The 16,590-nt window shown below is 36.9% G+C and overlaps 1 long non-coding RNA gene across 2 annotated transcripts in view; it reads right to left on the reverse strand.

Annotated features, from left to right (window-relative positions):
* Positions 1 to 5,455: 5,455 nt before the first annotated feature.
* Positions 5,456 to 16,590, reverse strand: part of LOC113604132 (uncharacterized) — a 126,185-nt gene continuing 115,050 nt past the window's right edge. For both annotated transcript variants that reach the window (XR_003425974.2, XR_008296670.1), the window contains 3 exons: positions 14,276 to 14,466; positions 9,423 to 9,509; positions 5,456 to 5,635 (listed from right to left, as the gene is read on the reverse strand). This is a non-coding gene — a long non-coding RNA (uncharacterized LOC113604132). The remainder of the gene's footprint in view (positions 5,636 to 9,422; positions 9,510 to 14,275; positions 14,467 to 16,590) is intronic.

Genomic DNA, 16,590 nt, shown 5'->3' on the forward strand with positions numbered 1-16,590 from the left:
TTTTGGTGGAGTCTTTAGGATTTTCTCTATATAGTATCATGTTGTCTGCAAATAGTCAAAGTTTTATTTCTTTCTTACCAATTTGGATGCCTTTTTTTTTGGTCTGATTGCCGTGACTAGGACTTTCAGTACTGTGTTGAATAAAAGTGGTTCGAGTAGACATCCTTGTCTTGTTCCTGACCTTAGGAGAAAAGCTCTCGGTTTTTTACTACTGAGTAGGATGTTAGCTTTGGGGTTTTCTTATATGGCCTTTATTTTTTTCACATTAACTTTTTTGGAGTTTTCATTTTAATTCCTGTTAGTTACCATACAGTGTTATATCAGTTTCAAGTGTACAATATAGGTATTCAACACTTCATACATCACTCTGTGCTCATCACAAGTGCACTCCTTAATCCCCCTCATCTAGTTCACCCATTCCCCTCCCCCCTTCCCCTCTGGTAGCCATCAGTTTGTTCTCTACAGTTAAGAGTCTGTTTCTTGGTTTGTGTCTCTCTCTTCCTCGCTCTTATTTTTTTCCCTTTGCTTGTTTGTTTTGGTTCTTCAGTTCTACATATGAGTGAAAAAACATACATTTGTCTTTCTCTGACTAGCTTATTTCTCTTAGCATTACACTCTCTAGCTCTATTCATGTCATTGAAAATGGCAAGATTTCATTCTTTTTTATAGCCGAATATATGCCACAACCTCTTTATTCACTCATCAATTGGTGGACACTGGGCTGCTACTATAATTTGACTATTATGAATAATTTTATGAATGTAGGGATGCATGTATCTTTTTGAATTTTTGTTCTTTTATTCTCTGGGTAATTTCCCAGTATTGTGATTACTAGATCATAAGGTAGTTTTATTTTCACCTTTTGAGGAAAAGTTTTAACTTTTGAGGAACCTCTATACTGTTTTCCACAGTGGCTACACCAGTTAGCTTTCTCACAAACACGGCAAGAGGGTTCCTTTTTCTCCACATCTTCCCCAACACTTTGACAGGTGTGGGATGATATCTCATTGTGGTTTTGATTTGCATTTCCCTGATGATGAGTGATGTTGAACATCTTTTCATGTATCTGGCCATCTGTATGTCCTCTTTGGAGAAATGTCTGTTCATGTCTTTGCCCATATTTAATTGGATTATTTGTTTTTTGGGTGTTCAGTTTTATAAGTTTGGATTGAATATTCTAAATATATCTGTTAGGTCCATCTGGTCTGATGTGTCATTGAAAGCCACTGTTTCCTTGTTGATTTTATGTCTGGATAGTTTATTTTGTCTATTTTTAAAAATTCTTTTTTTTTCTTGTTAAATTATAAGAGTTATTGTATAATTTTAGATACAAAATTTTATCAGATATATGTTTTATAAATACTTTCTCCCATCTGTGGTAAATCTTTTTCATTTTCTTAACACTGTTATTTCCAAAGCAGATGTTTTAAATTTTAGTAAAGTTCAACTTGTAATCTTTTTTCTTTCATAGATCAACTTTTGGTATTCTAAGAACTATCACCAAAAGAAGGTAACCTAAATTTTCTTTAATGTTTTCTTCTACAAGTTTTGTGGTTTTGAATTTATATTTAGGTTAATGATCCATTTTGAGCTAATTTTTGTAAAATATTAGTTCTCTGTCTAGGTTCAGTTTTTGCATAGATATGCTTGAAGGTACAGATTTTTCCCATTGAATTGCTTTTGCTTTTTTGTCAAAGATCAGCTGACTACATGTGTATTTTTGGCCTCAATCCTGTTCCATTGATTTATGTGTTTAATCTTTTAACAAAACTATGCTGTATAATTGTGATAGCTTTATATAATCTTGAAATTAGGTGGTAGGAATACTCTAATTTTCTTCTTTGGTATTTTCCTATTCTAATTCAACTGCCTATCCATATAAACTTTAGAATCAGTTTGTTGACATCTTAAAAATACCTTGCTGATATTTTGATTGAGATTTGATTGAGATTGAATCTATACAGCAAGTTGGGAAGAACTGATAACAATATTGAATATTCCAATCCTTAATTACAGACGATGTCTACACTTATTTAGATATTCTATGATTTCTTTTACCAGTTTTTTCCTAGGTTTTGCCATATAGATCTTATCCACATATTTTTAGATTTATATCTTTATTTCATTTTTTTGCCATTTTAAATGGTATTTTTTTAAACTTCAAAATCTCAGTGCTGGTAGATAGAAAAGTACTTAAATTTTGAATGTTAACCTTGCGTCTTGTGATCTTGATGTGCTGACTTATTACTTCAGAGATTTTTTGGTCTTTTCTTTGGAATTATATAGATACCTAATCAAGTCATTCATAAATAAAGATGGTTTTATTTCTCCTTTTCCAATCTCTATGCCTTTTATAGCTTTTCTTATTGCACTAACTAGAACATTCAGGCTGATGTAGGATGGAAGTGGTGAGAGAGGACATCCTTGCCTATTTCTGAGTCTTAGGGGAAAAGTTTTGCTTACTCTCTCACCATGAAGTTTGCTCTCACCTGTAGGTAGGGCTTTTGTGTATATTCATTATTACGTTAAGGAGTTTTCCCTCTTTTCCTAGTTTGTTGACATTTTAACATGAATAGGTGTTGAATATTAAATGCTTTTTCTGTATCAATTGATGTGATCATATGATTTTTCTTCTTTAGCCTATTAATGTGATGGGTTACATCTTTGAATGATGAACCAGCCTTGCATACCTGGTATAATTCCATTAATAAAGAGAATTGATCTGTCCATATTTTGTTAGGGATTTTTGCATCTATATTCATGACAGACATTGCTCAGTAATTTTTGTTTCTTATAATGTCTTTTGTCTTTATCTGGTTGGGTGTTATTGTAATAATCGCCTACTGAATGTTAGGAAGTGCTTCCTCTGATATAATTTTCTGGAAGAGATTATGAAATGTGGTATTATCTCTTAAGTACTGATAGACTTCAACAGTGAAACTATCTGGGCCTGGTGTTCTCCTTTTGGGAAGGGTATTTATTATTGATCCAATATCTTTAATACTAATAGAACTATTTAGGTTATCTGCTTCTCCCTGTGTCCGCTTCGGTAGATTGTATCTTTCAAGGAGTTAGTCCCTCTCACTAAACTAGCAGATTTGTAGGCATAGGATTGTTGGCAGTATTCCTTCATTGTCCTTTTAATGTCTAGGAGATCTATAGTGATGGATCCTCTTTTGTTTCTGATACTGAAAGTTTGCATCTTCTCTATTTTTTTCTTGGTTAGTCTGGCTACAGGTTTATTAATTGTATTTATCAACTCAGAGAACCAGCTTTTGCTTTTGTTGATTTTCCCTATTTTTGTGGAATGCCTTGAAACATTTTATTGAAAGCCAGATGTGTTGTCTAAGGCACTAGGAACATTTTATGGCTTCAGCAGCTCCTGCTCCAGATAAGCAGATTTCAACTGTGACTCTCTATATAGCTATGTCTCTACAGATTTGGGGATGTTAGTTTGCCCTACAACCTCAGTTTTCTGATTGGTCCCAGAAAAGTTATTGTTCTTCAGTTCATGAAGCTTTTTCTTGTTTAAGGACAGGAATGATGACACCCAAGCTTTTGTCATGTTGAAGCTGAAACAGGAAATGGCATATTTTTAAATGGAAGGTAAAAACTCTCAGAAAGTTTGTTCTATAATATCTTAGATTATTTCTAAAATGGTACTATTCGTTTATTCCAAGCTCCATTCACAATATTTATTCATAGTGTCCAAATCCTTCCTTTGTTGACATATATCTGTGTAGATAAGAGAGATTGATGACTGGAAAGGTCTGACTACATAAATGCCTGGTTCATAATAGGAAATCAATCATTTAATTATTATTAATGGTATTATTTTGCATTATTAACAAAAGACTAAGTAGCACCAAAATAAATATCTGTGAAAGAAAAAGAATTGATAAATTGAATGTGTTAAAATTCAAAACTAATGCTTTGCAAATGATGCTATGAAAATAATGAAAAAATAAGCCACAGACTAGTAGAAAATATTTGTAAAACATTCATCTGATAAAGAACTTGTATCCAAAATATATAAAGAACTTCTAATGTTCAACATTAAGAAAACATACCCCAATTAAAAATGGGCAAAAGATCTGTCAGACACCTCAACAAAGATCTAAAGATAGCAAACAAACATATTAAAAGATGCTCAACATTATACATCATTAGGAAATTGTAAATGAGAACACATATAACTACATACCTATTAAGATAGCTAAAATCCAAAACACACCACCAGATGTTAGTGAGGATGTGGAGTAGCAAGAACTCTTCTTCACTGATGGTGTGAGTCCATAATGGTACAGCTGCTTTGCCAGATGGTTTGGTAGTTTCCTATTAAGCTAGCCATAATCTTACCATATGATCTAGCATCTCACTCCGAAACATTTACCCAAGTAAGCTGAAAACTTACCTATATGCAATAACCTGCACATAAGTGTTTACAGCAGTTTTAATCACCATTGCCAAAAACGGAAAGCAACTAAGATATTTTTTAATAGGTGATTGTATAAACAGATTGGTACAGCCACACAGTGGAATATTACTCAGTGATAAAAAGAAATGAACCATCAGGTCAACACACACACACACACACACACACACACACGCATGCACGCGCTCGAAGCAACTTTCAATGAGTATTACTAAGTGAAAGAAGCAAATTTGAAAAGGTTACATACTGTATGATTCCAACTATATGACATTCTGGGAATGGCAAAACTATGAAGATAGTAAAAAGATTAGTGGTTTCCAGGGGTTAGCAGGGAGGGAGGGATGAATAGATGCGGCACAAAGAATGTTTCGGGCAGTGAAACTTTTCTGTATGATATTGTAATGATGGATACATGACATTATATAAAAGGGCTAATTCGGCGAGAGGGATGTAACAAAAAAAAAATCAGCTTAATTGCCACATGCCTATGAGGGATCATTTGACTCACCCTTGTAATATAAACTTGTACCTTACTCAACAAGGACCTTGGTTTTTTTTTTATCAAAAAATGTATTCACAACACATATGTCTGGTTTTCCTGACAACAGAGTCAAACAGAACAAAAAGCATAAAACTACCATTTGTGTGGCATTTTTAGTTTATAAATTTTGTCTCATTTGCTACACATCACTAATATGTATTTAAAGACAGGATGAAGTATTATTTTGGCTTTTCCTAAAGAAAAAAATTAAAATCAGTGATGTATCCAATAGCACACTTCTGCTACATGACAGAAAAAAAGAGAAAACTTTTAGAGTAACTGCTCAAAGTGAAACTCTTAAGATTGGCCATGAAATGGCAAAGACTTGGATCGTGTTATTAGATCAGGTACTTGGAATTTCTTGACCACATTCACTGGTGTTAGCATAATTAAAGTAAGTGATTCAGGGCCCTGGACAACTGTCTAAGTGGAAACTCTGTGTCTGCAAAACACCAGATAAATAAGACAGTATTTCTGCATCGAATATAAAAGTTGGCTCATTGGTATTGTGACGAGATGGCGAACTAGTCCACAGCTTGGTTTTATGCACATGTCCTTTCACTCCTGGTTGTAGTGATGAAGCCTCCTCCGCATTCCTTCCCTTTAATCTTAAACAGAGTCAGGTGTGGTGGCCAAGTGGCAAGGCTTGGTCTTGTAATCTTAAACAGAATCCAGAGGTCACAGTAATTAGTAACGGGGTACATCCCTGGTGATTCATGCCTCTGAGCTAGAGAGAACGTTTAATTCAAGTGTTGCTTTTTACAGCTCTGAATTCGATGTCAAGTGGAAGCTTCACTCAGCTGGCTAGCATCTTGGGGAATATTCTAATTTTCTGCAAGTGATTTTTTTCTTTTTTTTAATCTCCTGATATATTATTTAACAAATTTCTGCCATGATAAGCAAATGATTTATAATCTCTAGATATATATTTTTCAAGGGCTAAGAATGTGCACTTCTCTTCTAGCAGGCACAGAAATAGACCAGCCGGCCTACTTCTACCATCATTTCAGGCTTTCCTGGCCTTTTCTAGATGATTCTGAACACCCAAACATATACTACAAATGCAAGAAATTTTTTAACCAGAGACAATGTCAGAATAAAAGTATTCCTCCCTCTCCCCCTTAACCTCTTGTATTGGGTTGGTGCAATACATTTTTCTGGCAGGAATTTCCCTCTGATTCTCTCTGGCCATAAAGTGAGAATATTTCCTTGCAATGACAATCAGATTCCAGAGAAATACCCAGTGGGGTGTTGTGCTGTCCAAAGCAAGAAGGATCCTGGCCTAAGCCAAGGCCAGGGGTCATTTAAGAGCAATTTTTAAAAATTTTTTTAAGTTTTTTATTTATTTTTGAGAGAGAGAGAAAGAGAGCTCAAGCAGGGTAGGGGCAGAGAGAGAGGGAGACACAGAATCCAAAGCAGGCTCCAGGCTCTGAGCTGTCAGCACAGAGGCTGATGCAGGACTTGAACTCACAAACCAGGAGATCATCACCTGAGCCAAAGTCAGACACTTAACTGACTGAGCCACCAAGGCTCTCCAAGAGCAAATTTCTTATAATGTAATTGGTGGTCCATAAAATTTAGTAAGATTACTGGAATTATGTAATTTTGAATGTAAAGTGACACAATGCAGCTGAAGGTCAAGTTCTAGCTCTAGAGTTCTCTTTTTAAAAGAATGAAAAGAAAAGGTAGAAATTCGATTTCATAACAATTTTTCCAAAATTGGTGACTCAGAATGAACTTTTGCATTTTATCCTTCAGCCTTAACATAAGATTCTGTTGTCTTTTGTTGAAATTATTGGATAGATATCCTATTCTGAGCATGTTTGTGAGTGCATGAGTGAAAAATACTATCCTCTAAGGCACCTGTTGTTTTCAGCTAGTATGAATTTTCTCCTTTTTTTCCCTAGCTCTAAATGTTTAAACTTTCTGTTGCCAAGGTTATTTTTTCTTGGCTTTTGCTGCTACTTGATTCCCTTTTTCACAAGTATCTTTATGGCTTCTCATACTTTCCACCCATGTATATCTCTTTTCTGTCAGTGCTCATTTTCTGTTCTTTGAGTAGTTGTACCTTGTTAGGAGTCTTTCCAGGATCAGTTTCTAAGACAAGCAATTTATTTACATGAGTCATCATCATTTTTAATCCCTCCTACACACATGGAGGTATTTGAAGATGCTGCTGTAGGAGCTCCTGGGTGGGTTAGTAGGTTGAGTATCTGACTTCGGCTCAGGTCATGATGTGGTTCCAGGGTTTGAGCCCCGCCTCTGGCTGTCTGCTGTCAGTGCAGAGCCCTCTTCGGATCCTCTGTCCACCTCTCTCTCTCTCTGCCCCTCTCCTGCTCACTCTCTGTCTCTCTCAAAAATAAATAAACATTAAAAAAAAAAGTCTCCAGTGTTTTAAAAAAAAAAAAAAAAGATGCTGATGTAGGCAATTTATCTATCTGTCTGAAAGTAGCTTAAAATTCTACCCTAAGTGAACGTACCTTGGTAGAGGCTAGCCAGAGCTAGCTTTAGTCAGAGCAAGCTATCACTGTGAGGTTTCCAGGAGCTAAAGAAATGACACTTTGCCCCCAAATATTTCTTACATAAATATATTTCTGCCATAGATTATTTATCATACTTCAGACATGTCAGTGTCTAAATTCTTGTTACAACATGGTCATTCTCTTTTTATGAGGCATTTTATATTTAAAATGGATTTGTGTAAAGCGAGAAAAATCCCCTGGGATATCATCATGTCTTCATTTCCACTGCAGGGGAGTTTTTATCTCATAGTTTGATCAGTGATATTTACCGCCTGAAGGGTTAATTTCATCCCAGCTCCTGAGCCAACCTAAAGGAAGCAGTATGAATTATTGCAAACTTCACCATGTAAATCATCCTCAAAATACAGCACAGAGGTAAAAACAGAAGCTCTGGGGCCGGGGTGCATGGGATTCAAATCTCAGAATTGTACTAACTGTATGACCATGAGCAAGCTGTTCAACCTCTCTTGGCCTGTTCCTTATCTGAAAGTGAGGGAGGAACTAATATACACGCTTCAAAGGCTTTTCCTGGAATTGAAGGAGTTGGTAAATGTAAAGTCCTTACAGTAATGCTTAATACAAAATAAGCAATATCTTAGTTATTATTGCCTACTCATGTGGTCAGTACTAGTAAGCTACTTTATTGCTCTTTCATTTCATTAATCTAATTAATTTATTTTTTATTTAGATTCAAGTTAGTTAACATATAGTGTAGTATTGGTTTCAGGAGTAGAATTCGTGATTCATCACTTACATATGGCACCCAGTGCTCATCCCAACAAGTGCTCTCTTTCATGCCCATCAACCATTTAGCCCATCCCTCCACTCAATACCCCTCCAGTAGCCCTCAGTTTTTTCTCTGTATTTAAGAGTCTCTCATGGTTTGCCTCTCTGTTTTTATTTTATGTTTTCTTCCCTTTTCCTATCTTCATCTGTCTTGTTTCTTAAATTCCACACAGCAGTGAAATCGTATTTGTCTATCTCTGACTGATTTCACTTAGCATAATACACTTTTTATGGCCTGAACACAGTCCCATCGTGCGGTAAGTGTCGAGTTAGTTTTCTTCAGTTCGCTCACCATAAATCTGTCACTTTGGCCCTGTTTTAGGTTGCTCCATAAGATGAGAATGTTACCTTTGTGTGTGCTTTATAATTTATCCTAATAGTCTCCCTAGTACCCCAGACCCTCAGAAAAGCCATGTCACTTAGATGATTCCTGGTAGTTTTCTTAATGAAAAGACACTGCCTTCCTTCAGATATCCTGATACTAGCTTATTATATGTGCAGTCAGTTTGCAGCCTGGTAAATTTTTATAACCCATTCTCTGCTTTGGCTTTGGATTATTTTGCCAACTTCTTAATGTTTTTCTTTCCTGGCTTATTCTGAGCATTCTTATTCCTAAATCATAATGCAAGGGATATAGTAATAATCCTTGACTAGCACATGCATTTATATTAAGGTATTTAAAAAGTTATGATGATTTAAGCAGCAAATAACGGAAAAGTCAAATTTCTTAACTAAATCAGAATATATTCCCTTATATACAAGAGATATCAAAGCATTTCCAGGTTTGACTAATTCATTCGATCAACAATGTGAAAGACTCAGGTTCTTTCTTTTTATTCTGTCACTCCCAATGTGCTTTTTACAGATTAGCACCATTTCTGAAGAAGATACCTAGTGGAAGAAAATGAATTTTTTAGTACACGTTTAATTCCTTTTCCAGAACTTCCCAGAAAATACTGCCCCATATTGTATGGGCATAATTAAGTCATGTCTCAACAGTGCTTGTTCTTAAACCAAGTCAGAGAATGGAAAAACTTCAATTAAATTGGACAGAAAAAGAATTTACTCTGACTATGGAGTAGACGGTTGGAGAAATGGACAAAATCTGTTGTTTAAAGCAATGTTTTTGACTTCTTACCTGTGTTGTGGCTCAGGAATTCTGGGTCAGTTGGACACTTTTGGCTCAGAAAATATCATGTGATTATAGTCAAGACAAAGGTCGGAACTGGAACAGCAAATGAACAAACTTGCTGGAAGTACTTGTCTCTCTCTCTTCATGCAACTTCAGGGCGCTACCCTGTAGTTTCTCTATATGGCTACTTTGTGCTTCTTCTAGACAACTAGACTATTCACATTGAAGCCTATGGCCCCAAAGATGAGGATTTCAGCCAACAAGATGGATGCCACACCCTTTTAAGGCCAGCCTTTAAATTAATAGAGCGTAATTTCTGCCACACTCTCCTGGAAACGCATGAGTCACAAGACTGCTCAGAATTAAGGGAGGGGAATTAACCTCCACCTCTTGATAGGAAAGTGGCAAGGTTCTAGAAAACATATGAGATGAGAAATGCTATGTAGCCATCTTTGGAAAATACCATCTGCCACAGACAAAATAAAAAAAGAGCTCCCTGTTGGGTAATTTGCCACAGAAATTGTTCTCTTGTTCTGTGTGAATGAAAAGTAGGGTAGATGAGTTGGGGGAAAAAATTCAGGATCAGAAAATATCTTGGTACATACGCCATTCATAAAAAGGGTCCCTGAGCAGGTCATAAGCCCCTGGGTCGAAAGACATTATGCATATCTGTTGGGGGAGAGAGAAGAGAAGAGGGAAGTGATAGAGAAGAAGTTTTCAGAAATGGAAATGGAAGCTATAAAGATGCCAAATAACTTTTTTTTTTCTGTAGTGTTGCCAGTGGTTAGCCCTTTTTGAGCCATTTTTAGTGCTTGTCAAATGTTTATGGCCCTGCCTCTGGAGTGCCACAGATTCAACTAGCCTCTTACTCTGTCTGTGCTCAAGAGCTTTGTCCATTAGAGCTTCTTTCCAGCATTTATAGCTATGGAACGCTGCCTGAAACGGTGTTGTTGTGTGCCTTTAGAGAGTTTCTTCCTGATGTTCTGACAGTGGTGCTCTTCAGCTCTGCGTACCATTTAAATTTTTTTTAATGTTTATTTATTTTTGAGAGAGAGACAGAGTGTGAGGAGGGAAGGGGCTGAGAGAGAGGGAGACACAGAATCCAAAGCGGACTCCAGGCTCTGAGCTGTCAACACAGAGCCGGATGCAGGGCTCGAACTCGTGAACCGTGAGATCATGCCCTGAGCCGAAGTCAAATGCTTAACTGAATGAGCTATCCAGGTGCCCCTCTGTGAACCATTTTAAAAGTTAGTTAACAGAGTTAAAGATGAGATGTGGCTTGGTGAGTGAATGAGAGGAGTTTGTGGTCATATTGTAAAGGACTTATATATCATCCTTTCCTGGCCAAGATTTAAAACAAGTGTTCATGTAGGGAGTGCCATGCGCAGGTCTGTGAAAAGGATAAACCAGAGAGTAAGAATTATTGCAAGAAGGCTCAGTTCAGTGACTTAAAATAATTGAGAGAATTTGGAAAGGAAATCTGAACTGATAGAGCAATGGAGGAAGGGGAGGAATTTCATAATTAACACAGGCATATTCAGTGAGCGCTTTGTAGCCAGATGATATGGGGTTGCAGTATAGCATAGCAAGAATGTGTGAGTTTTCAACTTTAGACACTTCCATTAATAATAATGCCACTGCTTTCATTGAAAGACACAGGGAACATGAGAGGCTTTATAGACGAATTTTACATGGCCTTTTAAATTTTGCTTAGTTGGGAATGTCCACTGGTATTAATAAAATCTGTAGAAGCAGATAGTACCAAACACAAAAGCCTGTCTAGTGGGTTAAGGGTCAAAGATAGAACCATGGGATTTACCCACAGTTAGGGATAGAGCAGGAGAAAATCCAGAGGAGAGTAATTACAATGAGCTGAAGAGGGAAAATGGAATAAGGTATTATAGTACAGAGAGAAAAACATGATCAATATTATTAAGTTATGGAGTAGTGAAGTTAAATAGAAAGCAGTCACTGGATTTATTACAAGTGCCTTTTCTCTCTTATTAAAATTAAAAATCAGATCAAAGTGAGTTTAATAGCAAAATAGGAAAAAAAAACTAGTAGTTTTTGTAGAGTCTCTTAAAAAGTTTTTGTAAAAGGGAGAAAATGAGAGCACTTGCTCATAAGGAATGTAGCATTGATAACGTATGTGGGACTGTATATTTCGAGGACATATTTATAAATTGAAGATAAGAATGATAGTGTTAGAGCCGGTGGAAAAGGTGAACTTGAACTGAAGAAGAGGAACTGGAAGTGACCAAGATTGTTGGGGGCAGAAGACAGATGAACTGTAAATCGTTGAGTAAGTATGATTGACACGGAAGTGTTTAAGCAATTTGAAGGGAATGTAACATATCCAGTGTGTGAGATAGAATTCAAACAAAAACTAAGGCTCACATGACCATTCAAAGCCTGGAGTTGGATTGAAAAAAAACCAGAACTTAGTGACTGAAAGTAATGAAAAGAAACCACTATTTCCTGGCATCTCTCAAATAATGTCAAAGGGTAGAAAATATTCTCATTGCTCTGAAAATCTTTAAAATGTTTTCTATTTCTGTCATTATCAGTATCCTTCCCTAGAATTACGACTGATTGTTTCAAAATCTCCCTCCCCCGTGATAACTCTGAAGCCACACTTCTTTTTATTTAAGCTGCTCTACTTCCTATTTTCTTTTGAGTACACAACACCCTTTCTTATGATACTCAATGTGTTGATCAGTCTCTCCTCTTGTCCTAAATTCATGGCGCTCTGTTTTGGTGCACCTCTATTTGTTACCTTAAAACTGCATCACAAAAGCCTAAAGAAATACCTATGCAGGGGCGCCTGGGTGGCTCAGTGGGTTAAACGTCCGACTTCAGCTCGGGTCACGATCTCGCGGTCCGTGAGTTCGAGCCCCGCGTCGGGTTCTGGGCTGATGGCTTGGAGCCTGGAGCCTGCTTCCGATTCTGTGTCTCCCTCTCTCTCTGCCCCTCCCCCGTTCATGCTCTGTCTCTCTCTGTCTCAAAAATAAATAAAACGTTAAAAAAAAATTAAAAAAAAAAAAGAAATACCTATGCAAAGGCGATATTTACTAGATATGGGTGGGGATGGAGAAGCTCAATGGGAAAAAGTAAACAAACAAACAAAAAAACATGCAATCTTCCTGGACATACAGGAAGGAAGAAGACTCAAAATACTCAAATGTACATGTTTTTCCCTTGTCACAGATGGGAAAGGAAGCCAACATGGCAAATAATCTGTTCATAATTTTCTGCTATATTTCCTAAAATATTAATGATTCTTCAAGGGTAATTCAAAGATGATATTGATCATAAAGTGAGTGTATACATTCCAAGAATCAATTACTAAAGCATTATATCTTATTAAATTCTCATATATGGCCTCATAAGTCCTACTACTTACCATAAGTACATGTGGATGGTAGAATTGTTAACCTCATGAAAGTGGTTGTAAAATTCAATTATTCCCCATAGTAAGAGTAGTTTCTTTTTTTTAAATTCTTTTTAAACATTTATTTATTATTGAGAGACAGACACAGAGTGTAAGCAGGGGAGGGGCAGAGAGACGGGGAGACACAGAATCTGAAGCAGGCTCTGGGCTCTGAGCTGTCAGCACAGAGCCCGACATGGGGCTCGAACTCACAAACTGCGAGATCATGACCTGAGCTAAAGTCGGTCTCCCAACCAACTGAGCCACCCAGGCAGCCCAAGAGTAGCTTCTTAAATGTGATATATGCCAGACTCTCTAAGCATTTATTCTTCATAGCAACCCTAGATAGTATGTACGACTTTTATTACTTTTTCAAGTGAGAATACAAAAGTGAGAAAAATCAAAGACCAAGTAGAATCGTTGTGAACTGAATATGCAGGAGTGTGGTAGGCAGAATAATGCTCCTTCCCAAAGAGGACTATGCCTCACTCCCCAGAACCTGTATATATGTCATCTATCATGTTAAAAGGGACTTGAACATGTGATTAAGTGTCTTGAGATGAGGAGATTATCCTGGAGTTTCCAGATGAGCTCAGTGTAGTCATAAGAATCCTTATAAGAGAGAGACAGGAGAGTCAGAGTCACAGACAGAGATGTGATTATTGAAGCAGAAGCTAGAGCAATGCGACCACAAGCCAAGAAATATGGGCCATCCCTGGAAGCTAGAAAGGGCAACGCATGGATTCTCCCCTGAAGTCTCTAGAAGGAATAAAGCTCCGCTAAAGACACCTTGATTCTAGTCCTTAGATGTCTTTGACATATCTGACCTCTAGAACTGTAAAATAAAAAATTTGTGTTGTTTGAAGTCATGCATTTCTTAGTAATTTGCTATAGCAGCAATAAGAAACTAATACAAGTAAGAATGGTGACAAGAGTGAAGTCTTTGAGTATCTGTGAGGGAATGGGCACCGCACCAAAGGGATTGGCTTTTTTATGTCTTTGTTTCTTTGAGGAATGGCTTTTCTTATCTTTAGTCCCATCAATTATGAATATATATATATATATATACATCCCTCATTAATTATAAATGTGTGTATATATATACACATATATATATACACACATAATAGGAGCCCAAAAATATTTAATATTTGGTAGATTACAAAGGCTTAAAAATGTTCCCCAAATAATAGGCCATCTCTCTCCATACTGTGAAAAGCTATGTAATCTTCTAAGACATGACATGGACTTCTATATTCACATTAATTTATTCACCTATCCCTTTAAAACCCTGCTTCTACCAACACGATCTTCAAAAAGATTAAAGGAATATTTGGGAAAATGGGGTAGAGAGAGGCAAATAAGTAGCACAAATGAGAGAAGGGCACCATCTACATGCCAGAGATACCAAGTAAATTCTGAAACTTACGGTGGGGAGAATAGCAGATGGAAGGGAAGGCCAGCCAATCTGCAACTGGTCTTATGTGCAAGAAGACTATCTCTGGTCAGCGTGTGGAACAGTCACCAGGAGAAATCACTAGTTCTTGTATTTCTGGAGCAAAGTAGGGTAGAGTTGCAGATAGAGATCCTGCTGATGCTTCCTGACTATGCAATGACCATCTAGAAAAGGAATCGACAGATGGTCCTGTTATACCAGAGGAAAAACCAGATTTATGGCCCCCTTATAACTAGTATGCCAGCTAAATCATGGTGACCCTTGTTTAGTGATGGTATAATAACAAGTAAAGATGACTTTGAGCATGATAATGGTCTCCAAGGACCCTTGGAGCAGCCACTAAGGACACCTTACCCTTATTTCCTTTTTCTGTTGCTTGATGCCTGGATGGTTGAAGTAAGTCTACAACATGCATAGGCATTCTTGTCTTCTCTCTCTAGGTATGAAAAAGTATTCATTATATGTTTGTACAGGCACACAGGTTGTAACATTTTTTTCTCTTTCCATATTTCTCCATGAGCAGTGTGGATGACTTTTGTAAAGTATAAAACGTATGATAGTATGTCTGTGCTGAAAGCACTTAAAGGCTTCTTACTTACTGCCCTCAAGATAAACTGCTTAAGAAGGAGCCCTCCTCATCTGGATTCTGCCTACTTCCCCAACATCAAAAGCCCCCCAACACATTATGCCCTAGTAACATGGAGAAACATTTTTCCTCCTAAAGTTCAATGTTTTCTGACCTGAGGGCCTTTGTGCATATAGTAGTTCTGTTTGGGAGTCCATGCCTCTCCCATTTCCTAGGTCTCCTGCCTCAACTTTAGTGTGGCTGATTTGGACATGTTTCAAGTCTCAGCTGAGAAGTCACTTCCTCCTGAGGTCTTCCCCAACCCACCACAAAGGAAAAAGTGGTTGTGTCTCCTGTATGTCCCGCAGCTCTCCTCACTATCCCATCGTTGTACTCTATTCCATAGTTTAGAAGTGCGGAAAAATAGGAGTGCAAAAAATTCTTCTTTGGAAGAGCATTATTTGGGGGCAAACAGATACACTGATAAGCTCTGTAGAGTGATTCCTAGGAAATTAAAATCATCACTAAGCTGTTATATGGAAGCCTATCAAAAATTCTTCTTTGGAAGAGCATTATTTGGGGGCAAACAGATACACTGATAAGCTCTGTAGAGTGATTCCTAGGAAATTAAAATCATCACTAAGCTGTTATATGGAAGCCTATCAAAAATTATTCTTTGGAAGAGCATTATTTGGGGGCAAACAGATACACTGATTAGCCCTGTAGAGTGATTCCTAGGAAATTAAAATCATCACTAACCCGTTATATGGAAGTCTATCAGGGAAATTCGTTTCACAGAAGGAGAAGAGAGGAAAATGTACATAATAAGGAAAAGAGGAGAACTAAAGAGGAATAAAATTCAATGACCTCAACTGTCATGTATTTATGTAGCTGTGCCTCAATATATACCAGCATGTATATGATAATTGTATCTGGAGGAAGTCGTTACTGGTCATTTATATTCTCTTTTTTCTTTTTTTACATTATTTAAAGATTCCTAAAATAAGCATTTTTACTTTTGAAATAAAAGATTATTGGCTTATTCATTCAGCACATGTATGTTGGACATTTACTAAGGGCACTTTTCAAAGCACTGAGAATAAAACCATGAACAAGACAGAGAAAGTCCCTGTTTTCAAGGAGCTTGCATTCTAGAAGAAGGTGTAGGAAAAATAAACTAAAAATAAGTAAGGCCATCAGCTAGTGAGAAGTACTAACTGATATACTAAACATTGAGTCAGGGTCAGGAAAGGCCCTTTTCAATGACAGGGAATTGTCCAGGTGAAGATATGGAAGGCAGTGGAAGCTGCTAATGCAAAGTCTTGACAGTGGAAAAGTCTTTGAAATGTTACAGAAATAGAACAAAGACCAGTGTGAAGTGTGATGACTGAGGAAGACAGGTGTTTAAGATAGGAAGGATAGTTAATGCAGGGCCCCAATTATGTAAGACCTTAGAGTCCAGGATGATGAATCTAGATTTTATTCTCCAAGGTACTGATAGCAAATTTATTATAAGCATATCCTAATTTTACTAAGTATTCTTCTGAAATACAATTTTAATGGCTTCACATTATTCTGTCATATGGATGTGCTGAGATTCAATGAATCATTCCCTTATTATTGGACATTTAGGTTATAAGACTTGGCCAACATCCAACTTGAATCAATTAGCGAAACAGAATGGATCCACCTCTTTACTGCTTCAATCAAATGCCAGTTAGTA

This window comes from Acinonyx jubatus, chromosome A2, assembly GCF_027475565.1.
Source record: "Acinonyx jubatus isolate Ajub_Pintada_27869175 chromosome A2, VMU_Ajub_asm_v1.0, whole genome shotgun sequence".
Lineage (NCBI taxonomy): Eukaryota > Metazoa > Chordata > Mammalia > Carnivora > Felidae > Acinonyx > Acinonyx jubatus.